General features: G+C 32.3%; 1 long non-coding RNA gene across 1 annotated transcript; it reads right to left on the reverse strand.

The window, feature by feature from the left end:
• Window positions 1-465: 465 nt before the first annotated feature.
• LOC107939314 (uncharacterized) lies at window positions 466-11,004 on the reverse strand. Its single transcript, XR_001695098.2, has 4 exons — window positions 10,755-11,004; window positions 9,550-9,600; window positions 794-928; window positions 466-702 (listed from the first exon to the last, which is right to left on the reverse strand). It is a non-coding gene; the product is annotated as an uncharacterized lncRNA (long non-coding RNA).
• Between the last annotated feature and the right edge of the window lie 2,260 nt (window positions 11,005-13,264).

A 13,264-nucleotide genomic window follows, 5' to 3' on the forward strand; every position in this document is an offset into this window, starting at 1 on the left:
TACCTCGGCCTCAGCTACAGAAGCAAAACTTCTCGACCCTGCCGTGTACGTGAATTTTTTGTTTTTACCTGCTACTTGTTCCAACTCGCTCATGGTCCTACATAATGTAATTATTATTACGTATATAGTAAAATCTATATACTAAAAAATTTATAAGAATTTGGAAGTACGTAATACCTCTCCTTTCTTTGAATTCCAGAATCTAACCGCATCTTCCCATTGGTACCTCAGCATTCCCAGCGGGACATTTCACAATTTTTCTTCGAGGCTTATGTCTTTCTTAAAATATTGTTTTTCCAAAGTGCTTTTATGGTCTCTCCATTTTTTACCCAATGCATTCTTGATATAGTCATCTGAGACCTCTAAAGCAAATCTCTCCTAAAAAAACACAAGTTTAGAATTTAAATATAAATGAAACTTAAACCAAAGTATTATAAATAACAGTTAGATGTTTTGTTACCTTAATATTATCAAGAGCTTGATTTTTGTTGCTATCAGGCATGTGATGCCATGATTTGTAGTTGATGGGCAACATATTGGCATTTCATGCTATAATGCCCAAATAGCCTGCTAAAAGTCGAGCTTTAGATCCAACAGGCAGACCATGATTGTATAAATCTTTGACATGCTCGACAGGAATTAAGTCGTATAAATCTTTAAGTACCATACGTCCTCGACCTCTGCACGTCCCACCACTTTTAGCTGAAAAATGATATGTTATTATTTATATTAAAAAATGAAAAATAAATCAATAAAAAAAGTTAACACACATGTAAAAGAAACTTAACATTACTTTGAAATTCAGCAGGCTCGTCAAGTGTCTTCGGTACATTTGAAAATCCAATAACTGTCTGTTGTTCACTATTTGCTTCTTCCAAATTTGGAGTATTCTGGACAAAATCTCGTAATCTTCTTCTACGCATTTTTCCTACAATACACGTAAAATAGTTGAAATTTTGGTAACAAATTACAACAATAATAGTACATATAAAATAATTAAATTATATAACATGAGCAAGATTAAAATTATAATATTACATATAATTAAAAAATCGTAAAATCTTACTACATCATATTTCGTAAATATCTTCATCCACATCTTGACGAACCCATTGAAATTGTGAACTAGTATTAGGGATATTTTCATTTAAGTTTTGTTCTGGAAAAAACAGTTTCTGATCTTTCAACAATGTCATCTCTACTTCCATTGCCCATGTCAATCAAGTCTCTAGAGGTGTTTCGGAGTACAATGTACAACCTTCATCAGTTGGATCTTTCGAGTAAAAAACTTGTTTCACTTGAGAAGAAAATACATAGGGCTCGTATATCAATTGTTCTCCAGTGTGAATCAATCGAGAGAAATTCACCATTGTAAAACCAAATTTATCATTTTTAATTCTGCAAGCAGTATTAATATCAGCCCAATCACATCGAAATAAGACAACTTTCCATTTTCCATAGTAATCTAACGTAATAATATCAGTAAGAAGTCCATAATACTCCAAATTTCCCTCAACGAGATTACTGTCCCTAGCACTAGCATAACTTGTAATTGAAGAATTAACAACTATTCCACAATTTTGAGTTCTCCTCAATCTCTCGTGATATTTTGTATGAAATCTAAATCCATTGATGATGAAGGCACTATATCTTTTTACTACTCTATTCAAGCCTTGGGAAAGCCATTTAACTTCGTCATTAACGTCCTTCCCACTCCAAACCTATTGAATCGAAAGTAAATTGAGTAATTATAAATGTTATGAGAAAACATTATTATTTCTCAATAAAAGGTTGAGTTGCATACCATTTGGCTTAACCATTTATGGAAAGATTCTATGAATAACTTATTAATCTATCGTTGTTGTAATCTTCAGGAGTGTGAACGAGATCTAAAGATTCATTTGTACTCACTATGTTAAAAAGAGGTTTAATTGGTTAGAAAATAAACAAATAAAAAAGATGAATATTTATCATATGCTAGAACTTACTTGCATAATGGTTCAATTGAATCGTGATGAAAAAGAACATATCTATGTGCTTGTACCCAATATCTTTCATCTAATTCTACAATTTCAACTTTACTGATTGGTTCTCCATAACTTTGAAAAAAATAAGTTTCAGAAAAGTTGGGATCATTAAGCCAAGCATTTCTACTTGGTCTATTCAATCTTATTTCAACATCTTCTAAATATCTAGAACAGAAGGTCATACACTCTACCAAGTACCCTTTAGCAATTGATCCTTCTGGATAATGCTTATTTCGACAATAAGACTTCAATTTACTTAGGAACCTAAACACGATATACAACATTATCAAAAGTTGTAACTAAATGTGTGACAGCCCTAAAGTGACCCTAGTCGGAAAGCGATTTCGGGACCGCTAAACCGAGTCACCAAATTATTTGAATGTGATATTTATTGTCTAAAATATGTGATTATGAAGGTGTGAAAATTTTAGGCTTCGATTTAGTAAATTGTATGTGAATTTAGTCAAAAGGACTTATGGGTGACATTTTTGAAATGTGATAGGCTAATCTACAAGGACCTAATAGTGCATGTAATCAAAAGGGAGGACTTGCATGTCAATTTCCCCCCTAATATGTAGTGGCCGGCCATGAGCATGGGTGGACAAGATGTTATGGCTAAAAACATGTCATAAACATGTTGGGGTAATGCATTATGTAAGGATTAATAAAATAAAGAGCATGGGCAATAAAATATTAGTGTTAGTAGGATGAGAAACAAAAAAAAGAAAGGATGTGTGTGATTGTCCCCCCTATTGCCGTGAGTGGAAGAAAAGAAAACAAAAAAAAAGTGTTCATCCTTTGGTTCATCCTTGGCCGAAAATTCTAAGGAAGAAGGAAGGAGTTCTTGCTTCATGTTTGGTTTGGAAGAGGATTAGGATGAGGTTCGGCCATACTTGTATCTAGATTAAGGTATGTTGATGTTGTGCCATGAGATTCATGCATGTTTTTAGTTGCTAGCTTGAGTTCTAATTAGCCATGGTTCAAATCTTTGCTATGTCATGGGGATGATATTCGGCCAAGGTGGATTTTGTGTTAATGTCATTGCATGCTAAATGTGAAGCTTGTTAATGATACATGTGATGGTGGATTGATTAACTCTTGGATTTTCTTTTTAGCATTTTTGAGTGAGACAATAAGTTCTTTGTTTAACCATGATCAAAATTGAAATGGTAAGGTGTTGTGATGTATTCGGCCATGGTATATCCATAAGTATGATTTATGCTTATTGCATGGTAGGTAAGATTTGTGTTTTGGATTTATGTTTATGTTTGGTTATAATCAACCTTGCGATTCGGCTCTTACACACATATATATATATGTTTGCACATGATGTATTGACATGACATATATAATATCTCAAGGTATATATTTTCATATGATGGTGTTTCGATTATGGAGTAAATGATGGATGCATATTGAGTTATAATATGTAATGCATTAGTTAGTAAAATGTATGCCATTTGTGTGTGGTATTAAGTATATAATTGGCCTCAACATAAACATGCATATTCGGCCACATGAATGAGTACATAGGTTGATGTGTTTGTTCGGCCATAGGTAAGCATATTGAAGGATTTATCTTGACTTAGAAAATTCGGCTAAGGAGAATACTAACTAATGTGTTGAGTTTGATTCATGATTCCGTACATATGTGACTTTGATGTCTAATGAATTATATATGGGCTAAGTACCTTGAGTTCCTCTTTTCGATGCTAAAATGATTAAATCAATTTATTTGTTAAATTAAGCTCAAGAGCAAAGGGGAACTAAATCCGATAAAGGGAAGGAAAAAGTGGTCGAATAGCCATCGAAATCGTTCGACAATATCCGAGGTAAGTTTTCGAGTAATGGAACTTAGATTATGATTTGATTAGATCATATTTTAAGCGAATCAAAATCATGCTCTTTGTATGTGGCTATTGAGCCGAAATTGCAAGTGTGATAAGTGTCTTGTGTTTGAGCTTTGGTAATGAAAATGAAATACGGATGTGTCATGATTTATTGCTAAATGTGCATGGTTATTCGAATGATGTCCGGGCTAAGTCCCGAAGGCTTTGTGCTAAGTGACTATATCCGGACTAAGATCCAAAGGCATTTGTGCGAGTTACTAATTCCGGGCTAAGCCCGAAGGCATTGGTGCGAGTTACTAAATCCGGGTTAAGTCCCGAAGGCATTTGTGCGAGTTACTATAACCGGGCTATGTCCCAAAGGCATTTGAACGAGTTGCTATATCCGGTTAAATTCCGAAGGTACGTGATTCGGGAATGAGCGATCCTGCTGTAAAAATTTCAGTTAATACGCTTGTAACATCCCAACATTAAGGTATGTTTCGTATGTGCTTTGAATTAGTTGAGCCCTTACAAATAAGTATTCGCTCAGTTGATAAATGAGCTACCGGCCTTTGGCTAAGTTGATCTTTGTGTATGAATATAAGGGTTATTAATGTGAAGTAAGTATGATATTGAAAATTTGTGCATATGAAATTATCTGTTTAGCTACATGAATGCTATACTTTGGTTGTGTCTAAATTCTTTGCTCAAAACTTACTAAGCATTTAATGCTTACTCCGTTTCTTTGATTCTCTATTTTATAGATTTTGGTTCTTCAGCTATCGGACTCGGGATTTTGAAGTTGAAGTCGCCCACACTATCAAAGCTCCTTTTGGTATACTTTGGTTGAACTTTGAAATGGCATGTATAGGACTACCCTTTTTGTTGTGGGTCATGGACCCTTTGGATTTGTATAATTTTGGATAGCCATGCGAAAATGGCTTATATATGTTTGAGCATAATGTTATAATCATTTGGTATGGATATGGTTATTGAGAGGTGTGGATATGCTTAACAAGGATTGGCCATGGGAATGGTTAATCACTATCATAATTTGTGCTATTTATGCTAAAAGGGCTAGTTGAATCATGGAAACTATGAAATAGGTAAAGTCTACCTTAAAGGTAGATGCTGACAGCAGCAGTGATGTAGATTTGGAAAATCACTAAAAATAGTAGGAATGGAATTAAATAGTGAATAAATTATGTAAACGAACATTGATGAATCTATTTTCATAGGAAAGTAATGAAACGATCATATGAACAGTATGTTAAGAGATATTCAGGTTCTCGTGAGACAGGGCCAGAACAGTTTCTGGATTCCCTGTTCCGACTTTGGAAATTCATTATAAATTAACCAGAGATAATTAGAAGTCATGCCATATATGCATAGATTCCTTTTTGAGTCTAGTTTCTATAGAAACAAACGGCATCAGTATTTAAGCACTGTACAGGGAGATATCCAAGTCGTAATGCAAAAAGGTCAGTGTAGTCGATCCCTGTAACATGGGAGACTTTGACTAATAAACTGTACTAATTGGCCCGACCAAAAATTCTAGAAAAAAATTTGTAGATTCATATATGAGTCTAGTTTCAGGAAAAAATCACGAAACTGATTTTCGAGTTGTGAAACTCAATATATGATTTTTAAGATAACAGTGACGCAGTTAGCCAGCTTGCCTGGAAAATTTAAAATGGATTGTGCAAAGAAGTGATTTAAGTCTGCAAACCCCTCGTGTCCGACTCCGGCGACAGACTCGGGTACGGGGTGTTACAAAATGTATAGAGGTGAATGAATGAATTATAAATAAATTAGCACCTTTCTATAGGATACATCCATCGATAGAAAACTGGTCCTCCAATTATTGCTTCACGAGGGAGATGGATTACCAAGTACACCATAATAGTGAATAAGGAAGGTGGAAAGATCTTCTCCAAATTGCATAAAGTCAAAACGGCTCGATCCTGTACTTTCTCAAGTTCTTCAACATCCAAAATTTTGCCACAAATAGCTTTCATTATATTGGAAAGTTCAATTATATAGGACGTAACCTTTTTTGACATACATCACCATAAAGCAAGTGGCAGTAAATCTTACATCAAGATGTGATAATCATGTGATATTAAAGAATATAGTCTTCGATCTTTAAGACTCACACATCGAGATGTATTTGATGCATACACATCTAGGACCTTTACATCCTTCAACACCATGCAGAACACTTCTTTCTCTTCCTTCACATTGCAAAAATTGGAGGCGGCAACCGATATTTCCCATTCGGAAGTACTTGGGGATGAAGATCACGTTGACTTCCCATGTCAACTAAATCAAGTCGACTCTGAAGATTATCTTTTGATTTTCCATTGACATTCAAAATTGTCCTGATGATGTTCTCGCAAACATTCTTCTCAATATGCATGACATCAATATTGTGTCGTAAAATGTGATGCTCCGAATAAGGAAACTTAAAAAAAATACTTCTTTTTTTCGACAAGTCCGCCTCATTAAGATCATCCTCTTCATCAGATTCAACATTTGATTCGTCCTTCGATCTTCTCATTGTTTGTATGTTAGATGGTTGATTTATATTCCCATAACTGAAATCCATATCTTTTAACATGAACAAGATTTCAAATTCAATGGTCTGCTTAGGAGCTTCTCTAAACTCTTCAGTGCCGTCAAATAAAGTCCTCTGAAATCTAAATCTATGATTTCCATCCAATCACCAACGATGCCCTATATAACAGAACTTCTTCCCATTATATAACAATTTCGAACATGTTTGCGCAGGACAACAAGGACAAACATAACGTCCTTTGGTAGTCCAACCAGATAAATTGGCATAAGCCGGGAAATCATTAATTGTCCACAACAAAGCTACACGTAAGTTGAAGTTCTCATTTCTCAAAACATCATATGTCTCAACCCCCGACCATAACTGTTTTAACTCTTCAATAAGTGGCTGCAAATAAATGTCGATATCATTTTCGGGACCTTTCTTTCCAAGGATAATCATAGATAATATAAAAGAAGATTGCTTCATGCAAATCCATGGAGGCAAATTGTAAGAAACAAGCACTACAGGCCAAGTATTGTAGGAAGTACTCATGATTTTAAAAGGATTAAAGCCGTCAGCTGCTAGCCCAAGCCTCACATTCCGAGGATCGTTTGCAAAGCTTGGAAATTTGGCGTCATACGATTTCCAAGCTAAAGAATCAGCAGGATGCCTTAATAATCCATCATCGTCCGTTATCATTATGCCACCTCATAGAATCGGTTGTCTTTGACGACATGAAAAGCCGTTGAAGTCTTGGTATTAGGGGAAAATATCGCAAAACCTTGATTGGCTTCTTTCTTAACTGTGCCCCACCTTCATCCGCATTCACATCTTCTGTATTCCTATTCATCCAACGAGACTTACCGTAAACATAACAAGACTGTTGGTTTTTCTAATCACCCTAGTACAACATGCAGTCATTTGGGAAACTATGAATTTTATCGTACCCACGGCCCAAATCTTTAATTAGTCTCTTCATATCTTGACAAGACTGGGGGATTTTTGCAAACGGAAACATCTCTCTTAGAAACTCTAGCAGCATTGTAAAAGAGTTTCCGGTCCACCCTCCCAAACATTTTAAGTGGAATAGATGAATATAGTAGGACAATTTCGAATATTTTGATCCCTCATAAAGTTCTTCGTTCATTTCATTAAGTAAATTGTAGAACTTCGTCGGTTCTTCATTTGGCTCCTCATCTGGTGCACTTGTTCCCGTTTCGCAAAAACATTTCCACCAATATTGCAATCATCGGATGCAATAAATTCAGGTGGAAACGATTGCTCACCATGACTGTGCATATTAAATGCATCCCGCAACATACCTTCCATGTTATCTTGTCTAACATAATGATGGCAAGCAGTATCAGGATAAGCCGGATTAATCATTAAAAAAGTTCCACTAGATGTACACGCTCCATGGAAAATCCATTTTTTATACCCCCGAATAAAACCATCAACAATTAAATGTTCGTAGACAACTTCACGAAAATGCCAATTGATGTTGCCACACCTCTTACACGGGCAAAGAATCATATTCTCTTGGCTTGCATTTTGAAATGCAAAATTTAGAAAATTTTGTACTCCATTTCGATAGGCGTTGCTTACCCTAGACAAATTCATCCAACTCCTATCCATTTCGCAGTTCTTGAAATCTAAAGTTGACAATAAATTACACGGGTAAGTTGTTTATTTATAAGTACAATTAAGTTATGTAAGTTATGATATGATATATATTTATGTATTATGTAAGTTATGTAAATTATGTAAGTTGTTTATCTTATGTAAATTATGTAAGATATGATATATATTTATGTATTATGTAAGTTATGTAAATTATGTAAATTATATAAATTATGTAAGATATGATATATATTTATGTTGATGGGATTATGATTGTGTTGATGGGAAAACACAAGGGAAGTGAAGAATAAGTTATTAGATTAAATTTACAAGTTTAGGGTTAATTATTTATTTTGAATTAAGTCCATCATGTGTGTTGAATTATGGTTATTTTTTTATTGAGTCACATGAATGCTAAATCAACTCAGGAATGAATGGGCTAATTCGTTAAAATAAATTAAAAAAATTATTTTCCAAGTAAGTCAAGTCTAATTTTTTGAACAATATTTAAAAATACATGTAATTTAATTAGGTAATTTAAAAATAAAATAAAAGTAGACAAAATATTTTTCGTGATTAAATTAAAATAAAATATAATTTAAATATAATTTAATTTAATTAGGTAATTTAAAAATAAAATAAAAGTAGACAACTTATTTTTCGCGATTAAAATAAAATAAAATAAAATATTTAAAATAAATCTTTAAATACAATTTAATTTAATTAGGTAATTTAAAAATAAAATAAAAGTAGACAAAATATTTTTCGTAATTAAATTAAAATAAAATATTTAAAATAAAACTTTAAATACAATTTACTTTAATTAGGTAATTTAAAAATAAAATAAAAGTACACAAAATATTTTTCGTGATTAAAATAAAATAAAATAAAATATTTAAAATAAAACTTTAAATACAATTTAATTTAATTAGGTAATTAAAATAAAATAAAACTTTAGCGGCGTTTATATTTTTGTCTTTTATAATGCAATTCCATTCCTACTAAAGAATTCTCGATTAAATTATATGTTTGACTGTGGAATATTACACTACAAAGTCAATGAAATGCAAGTCAGATTAGTCAAACCCCTAAAGTTGGTATATGGAAATTGTCATTTGATCAAAAATATGGAACATAAACTGGTACCTAACAGAAATTCTCAACAAAATTTAAAAGTTAAAAACATATAGCACTACATAAACCAAGGACAAACAAGCGATAGAATAATCATGACATTACATCCATAACAGCCACTCAGCCAAATTAAGTATATAAAGACTACAACTGCTAACATACACAAAAAAAAAGGATATCAATTGAAATGAAAAAAATTAGCAAATAATCAGCCTACACTTCCATAGCTAGCATTCATATATGAATTGATGGGAGCATATTTTTTTACAATGCATGAGTGCAAGATCATTCATTTTTCAAGTTCCAGAAAAAACTGTCAAAATTCAACAATACTACAGTAATAAAAAATAGCAGGAAAAAAACTATAGCAAGAGCTGTCTACCTGTGTTTCAGCAATCAGCTTCCTTGCAACTTTTGTCAATAGACAGTGCACCTAAAGATCAAAGCACATGGCATTCAACAGTCAAAATTCAGCTATAAAACAAAGCAAATGACTGATATTAACGCGACATGTATTACTAGCTACCTAAGCTATAAAATATGGAGTATTATAATATAAACTACAAATATATGAAACAAGTGCATTCTTCTAACATTTTAGATTTACATATTTTAACGTAACAGCAACTGTATCATGATAACAAAACCAATTAACTGCATATTCAGTCGCTCTCATTAATAATATCAACACTTGCAGCCAATTTCTAAGCTTGATTTTTTTTAAAAAAAATTGTATGAACCATATGATAACTTTCTTTTAATAATGTGTTACCTATTTCTTGTGCATATGGACTCATATTTCTTAGTATAAAACTTGTAATATTCTGTTTAACTATTTTTTATATTTAAAAGTAAAATATAATAATTTAATTAAATTATTCGACCAAAAATTATTAATACTCGAACATTCTACCAAATATAAATTCATTATGAATTTGCTTATACATTATTATTATTACTATTATTTGGTAGACTTTACCAAGTAGTTTAATATAGAATTAAATATGTAAACTTGGATTCAAAAGAGTTAATACAAAATAAAATTATCAAAATAAATAAATTTTTATTTTTCTAAAAATTAATAAAATAATAAAAATATATTTTAAATATATAGTATAATCTCAGTGGAGAAAATTTCCAACATAACTTCATTGCTCCAAACTTGGTATGAAGACGAGAATAACTTTGAGTGTGACGAGCTTTAGACAAAAATCATATCTTTCCACAGTGATTAACACAATGCAGAATAAAATCCAAATTTTATTATTAGGGCATTTAATCTTTGGCACCTTTAAGAATAATCCAATGAAAAAGAAAAAAAACCATCAAAATCAAATAACACAGAAAGAAAAAAACTGTTTCAGAAAGTTGAAATCTTCACGAGAATAGCTCTTTTTCTTTTCCAGTTCAAAAGGTTCCCACTCTTGACTTTTATTGTCTTTGAAATAAATTTGAAAATTAATACCACACACAACTAGTGCAACAAGGAAACAAGCTTTCAAGCTAAAACCCACATCTTCTAAACAAACTTTTCAACACCCAATTTCCAGAAAATTGAAACAAATCTAAAGTCAAATCAAAGTTTACCAATTGCTTGCGGTAGAAGAGGGAGAATGCGACGGCGACATAGAAGAGAGGACAGAACACGGCGATGAGTAGGTGGTCCGGTCGGCGTCTTTAGTAGCAGATGGTGGGGATTTTGGGGCAAAATAAGGGATGCGGGAAATTTGTTGAATTGGGCAAAATAAGGGAATAGGTAACTATCGGGCAAGGCAAGAGGATAAAGTGTAAGAAAGGAAAACGACACCATTTTTTAAAGTATATATCTTTTTCCGATGTTTTTTAAAAAAATGCCAGTAATGTTATATATATTGTGGCGTTTTCTTACCAAGCACCACTAAAACCCTATAAAAAACGGCACCATTTTAATTAAATGTAATTTTTTTGGCTGTGTTTTATCAAATGCAACCCTAAGGGTCGATAGTTTGTGGCGTTTTCATACAAAGCGCCGCTAAAGCCATGCATTATAAACGGCGTCATTTTAAGTTAATGTAAATTATGTTTTCGGCGTTTTCAACCAAACGCCACTAATTCTAATCTATTGCGGTGTTTTTCTTCCTTGCGCCTCTAATGCCTCTAAATAAACGTCGCAGTTTTGTTTAAACTAATATGCTTTTTTGTGGCGTTTTAGCCTAAAACACCACAATACCTTCAATGGTAATAAATTGTTATAGTTTAATTATTTATTAAATTCGTTTAATTTGTAAAGTTTTATAATTTAACTTCTCATACGTTATCCTTAAATCTTGAGCTATAAAGCTTAAATCTCAAACACTAAATTATAGACCTTAAAATATAGATCCTAAACCCTAAAAACTATACCATAACCCTTAAACCCTAAACAGCTCAGTTTTGGTTGACATCGATTAACTGATTCACTGACCAAACCGTTCTTTAGTAGCATTGGCCTCTCTTTCACTCTCGTCTTCATTTGATCTTCTTTAAACCCTAAACCACAAACCTCAAACTATAAACTTTAAATCTCAAAACCTTAAACTCAAAACCCTATCATATAAACCATAAACCACCAAACCCTTAACTCTAAACTTTAAACCCTAATTTAGTTAGATAAAATTTGAATATTATATATTCTTTCAATATTTTAGGAAATTTAAATAACATTTTCAATTTACTAATTAATTTTTTTTCTCTAGAGATGCAAGGTTACCAATTTTTTTAGTTTTAATATATATAAAGTTTATCTATCATATCTTAAACCCCAACCCTTAAACCATAAACCATAATCCCTAAACCCATAATCCATAAACCTTAAAATAGTAACTCATACACTTTAAACCCTAAACCATAAATCTAAACTATAATGATAATTAATTCAATATTTTAAAATTGATACTATCTCTTTTATAATTATATAAGAAAATATTTATCATATAAATTAAAAAACACTAATTAATTAAGCCCTAAACTCCTAATCCCTAAACCCTAAACCCCTAACCCTTAAACCCTAACACCTAAACCTTAAACCCCAACCCTTAAACCACCCTTAAACCATAATCCCTAAACCCATAAGCCATAAACCTTAAAATAGTAACTCATAAACATTAAACCCTTAACCATATACCGTAAACTCTAAACTATAATGATAATTAATTCAATATTTTAAAATTAATACTATCTCTTTTACAATTATATAAGAAAATATTTAACATATAAATTAAAAAAACAATTAGTCATATACCAAAAATCATTAAAATTATTTTAAATAATAGTATTTTATTTTTTTCATTTTTTGTGGTGTTTTTCAAAAAACGCCGCTAATGCAACTAAAAGCTCAGAAAAAAACGATGGTGTTTTGCAAAATTCTTTAGCGGTGTTTTTCAAAAAGCGTCGCTAATACTCGATCTTTAACGGTGTTTTTAAAAGGCGCCACTAAAGCCACTAAAAGCTCAATAAAAAATGACAGAGTTTTGCAAAATTCTTTTTCAAATTTTTTCAAAAAACACCGCTAAAGATCAAGCATTAGCGGCATTTTATAAAAAGCACTGCTAATACTCGATCTTTAGCGGCATTTTCTAAAAAGCACCGCTAATACTCGATCTTTAGCGGCATTTCTAAAGAGCGCCGCTAAAGCCACTAAAGGCTCAATGGCGTTGTGTTAAATTTTTTGCAGCGTTTTTTGTAAAGCACCGCTAAAGATCAAGCATTAGCGGTGTTTTTTCAAAGTCACCGCTAATACTCGATCTTTAGCGGCGCTTCCCAAAAAATGCCGCTAAAGACGCTAAAGCTCAGTTAAAACGACGGTGTTGAGCATAAGTATTACGGCGTTTTCTTAAAAAGCGCGGCTAATGCTCGTTCTTTAGCGGCGTTTTTCATTCAAACGCCGCTAAAAACACCACTAAAAACTTATTTTGCTGTAGTGATTACATTAAGAAGAATGGATTGTGCTTAAATGTTATTATATGTTACTTTTACTTGTCTACAGGAAAGATTTGTTTAGATTGACCGGTGCAGGATGCGGAGAAAGAAATAAAGGAATGAAGGTTTGTTGTGGAAAAAAGGTTGGACAGTTTGCCAAC

The sequence above is a fragment of the Gossypium hirsutum genome, chromosome A09, assembly GCF_007990345.1.
Source record: "Gossypium hirsutum isolate 1008001.06 chromosome A09, Gossypium_hirsutum_v2.1, whole genome shotgun sequence".
NCBI classification, from domain to species: Eukaryota; Viridiplantae; Streptophyta; class Magnoliopsida; order Malvales; family Malvaceae; genus Gossypium; species Gossypium hirsutum.